Source organism: Danio aesculapii, chromosome 8, assembly GCF_903798145.1.
Source record: "Danio aesculapii chromosome 8, fDanAes4.1, whole genome shotgun sequence".
NCBI lineage: Eukaryota > Metazoa > Chordata > Actinopteri > Cypriniformes > Danionidae > Danio > Danio aesculapii.
Window position 1 is genome coordinate 39,638,879 of NC_079442.1, and position 10,724 is coordinate 39,649,602.

Sequence of the window (10,724 nt, forward strand, 5' to 3'; positions counted from 1 at the left end):
CAAGATCGCCGTCTCCTAGACTGTCTAACAAGCCAAAAATAGAAGGAGAGAGATAAAATGGCAAGTCAAAACAAAGTTTATTTTGCTTTGTTTTGCGTGAGATTTCTGAAAATGCCACACAAATGGATGCTAGCGTGAGTCTAAATGATCAAACGCAACCTACTACACAATTTTAAAAGCTTCTCAGATTTACCAGACTCAAAATGAAGTGTTTACATCACAAACAACCCAATCCACAGCAACATTTGCGCTTCACATGTGTGACAAGACTTATTACCATAAACATACACACAGCGTGCCTAGTAAAAAAACAATACACATGCACACGAAGGCTGTCAGCCTGAATAACATACACACATTGCCTTACACATACAAGAGATGCATCATACGGCGAGTTAAGCAGAAGTGCAAATAAACAGCTACAAGCGTACAATCATTAAAACGCACAAATACGCTCTCACCTAGAGGCAACATCACATTCACACACAACAGAAGCACATGCATGTGGACATACTCTCTCTCTCTCTCACACACACACACACACACGCGCGCGCACTAACAGGTGGTCAAGCTGATGCACAAACCCACATTTATCTAGCAGACAGAAACATACTCGTCCACACACTCACCCAATGACAGTCTTCATCTGTTCCAGCGCTCCATCTTGTCTCCACTCATGGTCTCTCTCACACACACTGAAGAGAAACCACCGTCGTTTTGTATCAATATATCCTCCCTCGTTGTCTGTCCCTCTCTCTCTCTCGTTCTCCCTCCCTTCCTCCCTCTCTCTCTCTCTCTCTCCTCGGTTGTGACGTTTTCTTGAATTTCTCTGCGCAGCGCGTGCACTGATCTGTCACTCTCTTAGTGCTGCTGAGATTTAACAATGAGAGAGCGAAGCGAGAAAAGAGAGAGAGACGGAGGACGGAGGAGATAGAGAACAGACATGGGGAGTTCGTAAAAAAAGATGAGAGGGAGAAGGAACTGCGGGGAAGTTATGAACTGAGCACCGGGGATAGTTGTCAACAAATTATACTTCATGTAATAAAAGCAATTCTGCTTTCGTAATGAACGTGGGGAGAATGTGGAAATGGTAAAAATGTCATCATTACCATACCGTAATAGAGGAGCATACAAGGCTCACGTCTTAAAGTCACTGAAGTCTTATGATGGATTGTCATTCATTAATTCATTTTCTTTTTTTGGCTTAGTCCCTTCATCATTCCGGGGTCGCCACAGCGGAATGAACCGCCAACTTTTCCAGCACATTTTTTACGCAGCAGATGCCCTTCCAGCTGCAACCCATCTCTGGGAAACATCCATACACATTCATCCACACTCATACACTACGAACAATTTAGCCTACCCAATTCACCTGTACCGCATGTCTTTGGACTTTGGGGGAAACCGGAGCACCCTTAGGAAACCCACGTGAATGCAGGGAGAATATGCAAACTCCACACAGAAACGCCAACAGACCCAGCCGAGGCTCGAACCAGCGACCTTCTTGCTGTGAGGTGACAGCACTACCTACTGCACTGCGTCGCCATGATAGATTGTGTATAAGGAAAAACACTGCAAGTTCATTCATTCATTCATTTTCCTTCTGCCTAGTCCCTTTTTTATTAGGGGTCGCCACAGTGGAATGAACTGCCAACTATTTCGGCATATGTTCTACATGCAGCGGATGCCCTTCCAGCTGCAACCCAACACTGGAAAACACCCATACACACTCATACACTACGCCCAATTTAATTTATTCAATTCACCTATAAAGTCATGTGTTTGGACTGTGGGGGAAACCGGAGCACCCGGAAGAAACCCACCCGGACACAGGGAGAACATGCAAACTCCACACAGAAATGCCAACTAACACAGCCAAGGCTCAAACCAGCAACCTGCTTGCTGTTAGGCGAACGTGCTACCCATTGTGTCACCGTGTAGTCCTAGTTCTAAGTTATTTACTGAAAAAAAGGTGTTCCTGTGGAAACTAGCGATCTTCTGATTCAAATCTTTTCAGCAAATTGGATGACCCAGATAGGAAAAAAGCACTTAATGATTTATTTCTAATCAATCCAACTGATTAAAATCTCAACTTAAAACCGTTAAAGGGATTTGCTGTTAATTTACCCGCTAGGTCATTCAAAATGATTCAAGGTCATTTTTTTCTTCAGAACATTAAAGCTGTTTTTTGTTGCTGAAACCATGGTCTTGGTGATTCATAAAATGCAAGTTGGCTAATAGTAAATTGAGTATTACGAAAACATATTCAGTGAAAACTATTTTGAAAATGAGTATTATTATCCATTTCTCAGTGAATATAGGCAATGTATTTTGGTGCATTTAAACAAAACCAATTTATTAAACAGATATATTTTTTTAAATCATATTTTAGTCACCAAACATATTTAGAAATTGAAAGATAATACAATTAAATTCAAGCAAAATATTGCAAAAAAAGTTACAACCTACAAAATTTCAACTAATTTCTCTTAATTTTTCCTCTTTTTTCAAATTTGTATTTAATATTTTTTATAATATATAAATTTGCCTGTATTAGTTTTTTGACCGTTATCTTAAGTTATTTTGTTAAATAAGCTCCAGATTTGGCTTCAGTACTGACTAATCCAATGTATATGCACAAATTTAATACTGTTTAGCCTTCTATTAAAAATACGAATTTAAAAGAGAGATTTGTGAGGGGTGTACTTAATTATGCTGAGCACTGTAGCATTTGTTGAGGACTTCTGAAGCTAAAGAATTGATTTGTGCAAAAAAATAGAACTTATGTTTTTATAGAACTTATATTTATAACTAGGGGTGGGAGAGAAAAAAAAACAATCCATCGAAGCATTGCAATTCTTTCTTGCAATTCTAAATTGATTCTCAAAAGTGCAGAAATGATTCTGCATTTAAATTAGATTTAAAATTCAATTAAAGATGTGTCGAGATGCAAACAAATGAAGCATTGTGAAGTTCTTTTTGATTCTGGATTAAACAATATAATTTCCAATTATCCTTGGAGTTTGCATGTTCTCCCTGTGTTGACATGGGTTTCCACCAGGTGCTCCAGTTTCCCCCACAGTCCAAAGACATGCGCTATAGGTGAATTGGGTAAGCTAAATTGTTCGTAGTGTACGTGTGTGAATGAGTGTGTCTGGGTGTTTCCCAGTTATGGCTTGCAGCTAGAAGGGCATCAGCTGAGTAAAACATATGCTGGATAAGTTGGCGGGTTATTCCGCTGTGGCGACCCCATATTAATAAAGGGACTAAACTGAAAAGAAAATTAATGAATATTGTTTTTATATAAAATTTCAAGACATTTCTTTGCTAAAAAAATTGAACAAACAAAAATATAATAATATATATATATATATTTTTAAATAGCTCTATTTAAAGGGTCAAGGCAGTGGCGCAGTAGGGAGTGCTGTTGCCTCACAGCAAGAAGGTTGCTGGTTCGAGCCTCGGCTGGGTCAGTTGGCGTTTCTGTGTGGAGTTTGCCTGTTCCCCCTGCATTCGCGTGGGTTTTCTCCGGGTGCTCAGGTTTCGCCCATAGTCCAAAGACATGCGGTACAGGTGAATTGGAAAGGCTAAATTGTCCATAGTGTATGAGTGTGAGTGAGTATGTAGGGATGTTTCCCAGAGATGGGTTGCAGCTGGAAGGGCATCCGCTGCGTAAAACATGTGCTGGATAAGTTGGCGGTTCATTCCGCTGTGGCGACCCCGGATTAATAAAGGGACTAAGCTGAATAAGGGACTAATGAATAGCTCTTTTTAAAAGAGTCTTGTTACATTCAGATCATTTTCATCCTGAATATAACTTTGTTAACAAAATAACTAATTTCTAATATGGCAGCACTGTCCTAATTCCAGTTATTAGATTCCAATGTTTTTGCACAGCAGAAGACACAGGAAAAAAATAAATAGGTTAAGAATCATTTTGGAATCGCATCGTGACTCCCAGAATCAGATTCATATCATTATTATTTTTAATCTGCAACACTCACAGCAGTCTTAAGCACACTGAAAAAAATATTCATAGGATTTACTCTTTTTTTAAGGTAAGTGGTTACAGACAATTTATATGGGCTGAATTTAAACAATTAAATTTAGTAATGTTCAACTTAATTTGTTTGTTTAAATTCAGTTTATAATAATTGTTTGCAATAATTTGCAAATTAACCATTTTTTTCAGTGCAGGGTTGCCAGGTCTACATAATGAAATCCTCCCCAATGCTTAATAATCAAAAAAAAAAAAAAAGGCTGGATAGCTGTATTAATTCTGTTAATGAAAATGGGTAGACAAACAGAAACTTTACAGGTCTGCAACGTGACTGAATGCACATGCATGAATGAACAGCTCAACAACTAAAATTTACATTGGTTAGTTCTTTTATGTTGGTTAGCATCTTTTTGACTACATTTTCATCTCATCTTTTTTTTGTTTCATTAGATGAGTGGATCAGAGCATGCACATGCATAGTTTTTAGCACTTAGGACCTGTCAAGTTTTTGTGTCAAGCTGTAGGCAATGAACATTTTTCGCCCTTATTTTCTTTGACAAATTTAACACTAGTGGGTGGTCCCACTGCATTAAACTGTGTTTTGGATGAGCTCACCTCAGGTGAAGTCCCATTCTGTAAAAATCTTCCTTAAATTGCATTTTTGTGGTCCCCCTTGAAGCAGAGTGCATTTCCCCTTGATTAAATCTGCAGACAAAAAAGGCAAAAGTTAACAAAAAGACCACTGCTAAAGAAAAACACGCATTTGTTTATCTATAGCATATGAAACATAATATTTCTCAATTTCATTTTTAATTATACACTCAATATAATGCCCTTTTTGTTCAATGCATTTACAAAAAACCCACTTTATATGCTGGTAAAAATGTTTAGTCAGGGAAAAATCTATTGTAACAGGGGGAAAAACACTGCACAAAAACCTCTGTCATCAAACCTTTGCTGAAGCACTAGCTATAGAAAATGCCCACAAGAAAGCATCATGGGAGCTAATACGTGACTAGTTGGTGCTGAGATATGCTAGAGATACAGTCATATTTTACTGTTCTGCCTCCTCAGGAGTTCTGTCAGAAAAATGTGCGTCATGAAAATCAGTCTCTAGTTTCAAAACTCTCTGCTGTCACCACACAGATCTAATATTCCCACCAAAACAAGGTGTTTCAATCTGCTTATCATCTACATAATTGCAACATTTAATTGCACATCATTGTCAACATCTACATTAGTTACTGCAGCACGGTGGCTCATTGTGAAGTTTATTTATTAACTAATTTCGAGTGGATCACGTGCTTATGATTGCTTGCGGCTGGCCCCGCATATCCCATTTATCATTCACCAATCAGACGATTCCTAAGCTATTATAAATGCCCTAGGTGTCATACCACAGTCATCTTCGTTTTGAAGAATCCCCCCCTTCCACCCCTACTCCTCCTTTTCTAGATGGGTGGCACGGTGGCCCAGTGGTTAGCACTGTTGCCTCACAGCAAGAATGGCTTTGGTTCTGGTCATTACCAATCCAGCCGACGTTTCTGTGCGGAGTTTCCATGTTCTCTCTGTGCTCGTGTGGGTTTCCCCCGGGTCCCCCGGTTTTCTCCCACCATCCAAAAACATGCAACTTACAGAAAGTTAATTGACTAATCCAAATCAGCACCATAGACATGCTCTTAGTAAGTAGTTAGCTCTTAAGAGCAATCAATATCTGTTCATTAGCTACTACAGCAGGGGAGTTCTCGAAATCTAGCTGTGCTCAAACTCCCTTCTTGCCTTGCAACGGGAGGGAGCCTCGGGCTCAAGGATTTTTTGAGCTCAGGGTTCTCTCCCAGGACAGGATACCAAACAAACTTTATAAACAATCATCAGCTAAGTGTGAACTCTTGAAATCTATGTAAATTTATTTAGATAATGCTTACACAGCCCTAATAATGTGAGAGCAAGGAAAGGAAGAAAGGAAGTAATAATGACTAACCTATATTCAAGTATGCAAATATTTTTTTAAACTAATTTTCATGACGCGGCACGGCAGCTAAGTGGGTAGCACTAACAGCAAGAAGGTTACTGGTTCGAGTCCCAGTTGGGTCAGTTGGCATTTTTGTGTGGAGTTTGCATGTTCTCCCTGTGTTCGCGTGTTTCCTCCAGGTGCTCCGGTTTCCCTCACAGTCCGAAGACATGCGGTATAAGTGAACTGATTAAACTAAATTAGCCGTAGTGTGAATGTGAAAGTGTACGGGTGTTTCCCAGTACTGGGTTGCAGCTGAAATGGCATCCATCTATTAAAACATATGCTGGATAAGTTGGCAGTTTATTCCACTGAGGTGACCGCAGATGAATAAAGGGACTAAGCCAAAGGAAATAAGGAAATCATCCCAGCAGGCACAGGACGTCAAACTGACGTACCCAAACATTGTGGGATGTTACATTTTGATTGGAAATGAAAATCGGGTTGACGTCAGAACCCAACGTCAGGCCGATGTCAATGAAAGTAATTTTGGTTACTTTCCAACGCAACCTAAAAACAACAAAATATTAATGTCTAATGATGTTACAGCTTGACATTGTGTGGAAGTTACCACTATGACGTCAACCAGACCTTGGATTTTGGTTGCCATACCTTACAAATAAATGTCAATATTTGACATAAATATGATGTTGATGTTGGTTTAAGATGTTGGGTTGACGTTGGATTTTGGTCACTTTCCAACACAACCTAAAATCAACCAAATATTAACATCATTTAACATTGTTATTGAACATCAAAATAACATTGTCCTTTGACACTTGCGACCTAAATCTAGCCTAATATCAACGTTTTATAATGCTGTGTGTCTGCTGGGACGTTAATACATTAAATGATTAGCTTGCTTGAAAGAAAAAATAGTGATCAACTATTTTGTATTTTTCATGCTATTTAAAGTTCTGCTTATGAAGTGAAAACAACTCATGTTTTTTTGCAGATGGTGTTGCTTGTGACTTGCATAGTGAAGATAGAGTGTTAATTTCCACTTTATTTAAGTCCCAGATGTGGCACATCTTGGCTCAGTTTAGTAAGAATCTTGCTGAGGTGCAAAAACAAACTCGGTCAGCTTCTGTAAACCCTTCACTGTAGGGAAAAGGAGGGACAAGAAAGATGACGCTTCCAGCTATGCCAGAAAAAATTAATAATGCTGGTTACTCCACAAAAATTAATGAACAGAGAGATGTGTCTGGTTTTCACTTTGGGCATCATTTGTGCACCAAATTAGAAACATGTCTGCAAAAATAGCAAACAATTAGAAAAGAAAAACGCTCAGTGCTGCTTTTGAGCTGAAGGTCAGCTTGTCACATGAAGGTCAAGCATCACAATCGCAGTATAATTGCGCAAACGACTGTTTCATGACGCAGAAACAGCAACATATTAGAGCATTCAAACATGTTCCTAAAATTCCAGCGTATAATAAATGCTTAAGTATGACTCACAGCAGAAATCCCACACTGCACTGACAAATGCACAGGCATAAATACAAAATAATAGAGTCTGTTAATAATGAATTATGTATGAAAATCTATTTTCGCTGTGTGACATAAGGAAAGCACGCAATGAGAGATGGATCTGCTAAAGCAAAGCAATAGTCTTTTATTCAAAACATATTTGCCTGTAATTTACATTTGGTGCATATTCATTAATATACGTTAATGACTAATGAGTGCGTAGATGAGCATGTTAGATAGAGCCGCATATGCACAAACACTGTGATGCTTCGCTGACTCTTTCTTAAGTAATGATCACTGGCTGATCCACCGCTACAAATAAGCTGTCATCCTCCATTACAAATGCTATGGCCGACCTATTCTCTACATTAGCATGGGACACAGAACGAATTCACCTCGATTTACATACACAAACTGAAATGCCTCTCGCGCTGATATATTTATCTCTCGCTTTCTCTAATACACTGGGAATTGATGGATGTTCTACAGCTGCCCTTGCACATCTGTCTCTGTCCTCAAACACACAGACTTGCCTGTTCACTCCTTAGGGAGTCAATTCTGAAAAAGAATCAACTCTCTGATTCCGCACGGAATCGATTCTGTTCTAGGATTTTGGAATGACATGACTAATAGTGTGTTCATGCTCGATTACCAAACTATTACACATCCCTGAAGAGCCTTAATAGCCAGTGCTGGGGCTTTGATTCATCCCAGTGACCTTTTTGAATCTGCTATATAAAAAAAAACAACACATCCAAATGTACTGACATACAAGGGCTGAATCATAAACCACACACATTGCAAATCAAACTTACAGAACATCTAAATCTCCTTAATTTCAAGGTCACTGCATTTGACATATGAAAAGTCACATTCTCTTTAAATTAAAAAATATGCAAAGTTTTTTTCTCATTATAATATCCAAAAACCACAACATTTTTATGACTTATGTACTTAAATGATTTGAAGGATGTTCACAGGCAATTTTAAGTACTGTCAGGGATACACCCTCAATTTCGGGTTTTATAGAAAACATGGAAACACCAAAAACGCTTTAATATGCTGTGTGTTTTATCAGACTACGCAGTGCAGCATAACAACAACAACCCTAAAACATATTTAGCATGATCAAACAGTGCTGCTTCTCCATGTGATCTCAGGCAAAAAAGAAGAACCGGAAGCAGTGGATTGTGGCATAATAAAAGCTCTGCTGCTTTCGTGACGCATTATACTAGTCTCTTGTCTCGTTTCACTTTGACGGCTTTCAGTCTTACTGTGTTTTATACTACCATGATAATAAGTTTTTAATAGTTTAACTCATCCATCAACATGATTTCGGCAAAAGTCCAGTAGGATGTAATGAAGACAATTCTACACTCAATCATACTATGCCTTTGTTTATTGTAAATGCATTTAAGCTGCAAAAACAAAGTGTAAATACTAAAAAAAATGACAATTAATCAGTATTTTGGAGTTGCGCTGTGATCCATCTTGACTCCTGCTATAAACTTATAAACTTTTTTTAAACATTTTTGTTGTACGTAATTTTACTGATATCGTATGCGTACTATTGAGTTTTTGATTTAAAGTTGCCTTTTTAGAAATCTGGCAGGGGCAACAGATGAAAATTAGCCCCTGTGGCTAACCCCAGTTTTTTACAGTTTTTACTGTCGATTTTTGAACATCGTCCCTGTTAAATAAAATTAACAAAATGGTTTTTTTTTAAATGACATCACCAGACTATTTGGTATATAAACTATTGGTACACTGAACAATATTTTAGTGTATGTCTTTTGTAAATAATTTTTAGTCACTTCAGCATCCATTCTGAGATGTGAAAAATGCATTGCTATTCTGTCTTGAATCGATTCAAAGCAGATGGCGCTCTTGGCTTTAAAAACAACCAAATTCTGCTTGCATCTAATTCCTTACTAATACCACTTGAATCTTAAAAAAATCAGCAATAAAGTGAGGAAAAGTTTAAGTAAATTACAAGAGATTTACTAGTGAGCTATTTTTATGTTGATCTTATGATATAAAAGCCAAATTATTTGAGCATGCTAGGGCTGCACAATACTGAAAAATTTGCAATAATGTTGTTGAGTATTGCAATAATATCACTTATGATATACTGTAACATCACCCTTGAAAAATGCAATTTTTATTAGCTATGGCAAGCAAAAAGGCAAAGGATATTTTTCAGACGGATTTAATTATGATTTAGACTAAAAATGTGTCAATGTGAAATCATTTAGTCTTTAAAACACCTCAAATGAGTTAAAACCTCAGCAGATATTCTGACTTTTATTGGCTGTTGCCATTTTCTTCTCGTCTTGACTTCCACCATGTTTCCACCGTGTTTATTTTCAGCTTTGGGTTCACCTTTGGACCGCTTCATCCAATAGCAGAAAAGAAACTTCTGGGGAGATGAGAAAAAACTGCTGGGGGCCTAATCTGATTGGTCAAGTTTAGATAAACAACCAATGTAAAAAAATAAACGTAATTTATCACGTCTGTGACATGTACATACCTGACAAAAGTCTTATCGATCCCAGTTGTAAGAGCAACAAATAATAACTTAACTTCTAGTTGATCATTTGGAAAAGTGGCAGATTTTTTAGATGAATCATCTGTTGAACTGCATCCCAATCATCACAAATACTGTAGAATATCTACTGGAGCCCACATGAACCCAAGATTCTCACAATATCAGTCAAGTATGGTGAGGGAAAAAAAACGCATGGTTTGGGGTTACATTCAGTATGGAGACATGTGAAAAAATCTTCAGAGTGTATGGCTACATCAACAGCCAGTAATTTGCGCTGCCGATTACATTACAAACTACAGAAGAGGGCAAATTCTTCAGCAGGATAGCACTCCTTTACATACTTCAGCCTCCACATCAAAGTTCCTGAAAACAAAGAAGGTCTAGGTGCTCCAGGATTGCCCAGCCCTGTCACCAGACATGAACATTATTGAGCATGTCTGGAGTAAGATGCAGGAGGAGGCATTGAAGATAAATCTAAAGAATCTTGATGAACTCTGGGAGTCCTGCAAGAACGCTTTCTTTGCCATTCCAGATGACTTTATTAATAAGTTATTTGAGTCACTGCATAGATGTATGGATTCAGTCGTCCAAGCTCATAGGAGTCATACACAATATTAATTCTTTTTCCACTGCACCATGACTTTATATTCTATACTGCACATTACTTCTGTTAAGTGACAAGACTTTTAAGCAAAG

The 10,724-nt window shown here is 38.0% G+C and overlaps 1 protein-coding gene across 1 annotated transcript in view; it reads right to left on the reverse strand.

The window, feature by feature from the left end:
* The window catches only part of doc2d (double C2-like domains, delta), a 108,713-nt gene extending 107,868 nt beyond the window's left edge, over positions 1-845 (reverse strand). Inside the window, exon 1 of the mRNA XM_056463953.1 lies at positions 630-845. The gene's annotated coding sequence lies outside the window, so the exon portion shown is untranslated. The remainder of the gene's footprint in view (positions 1-629) is intronic.
* Positions 846-10,724: the final 9,879 nt, after the last annotated feature.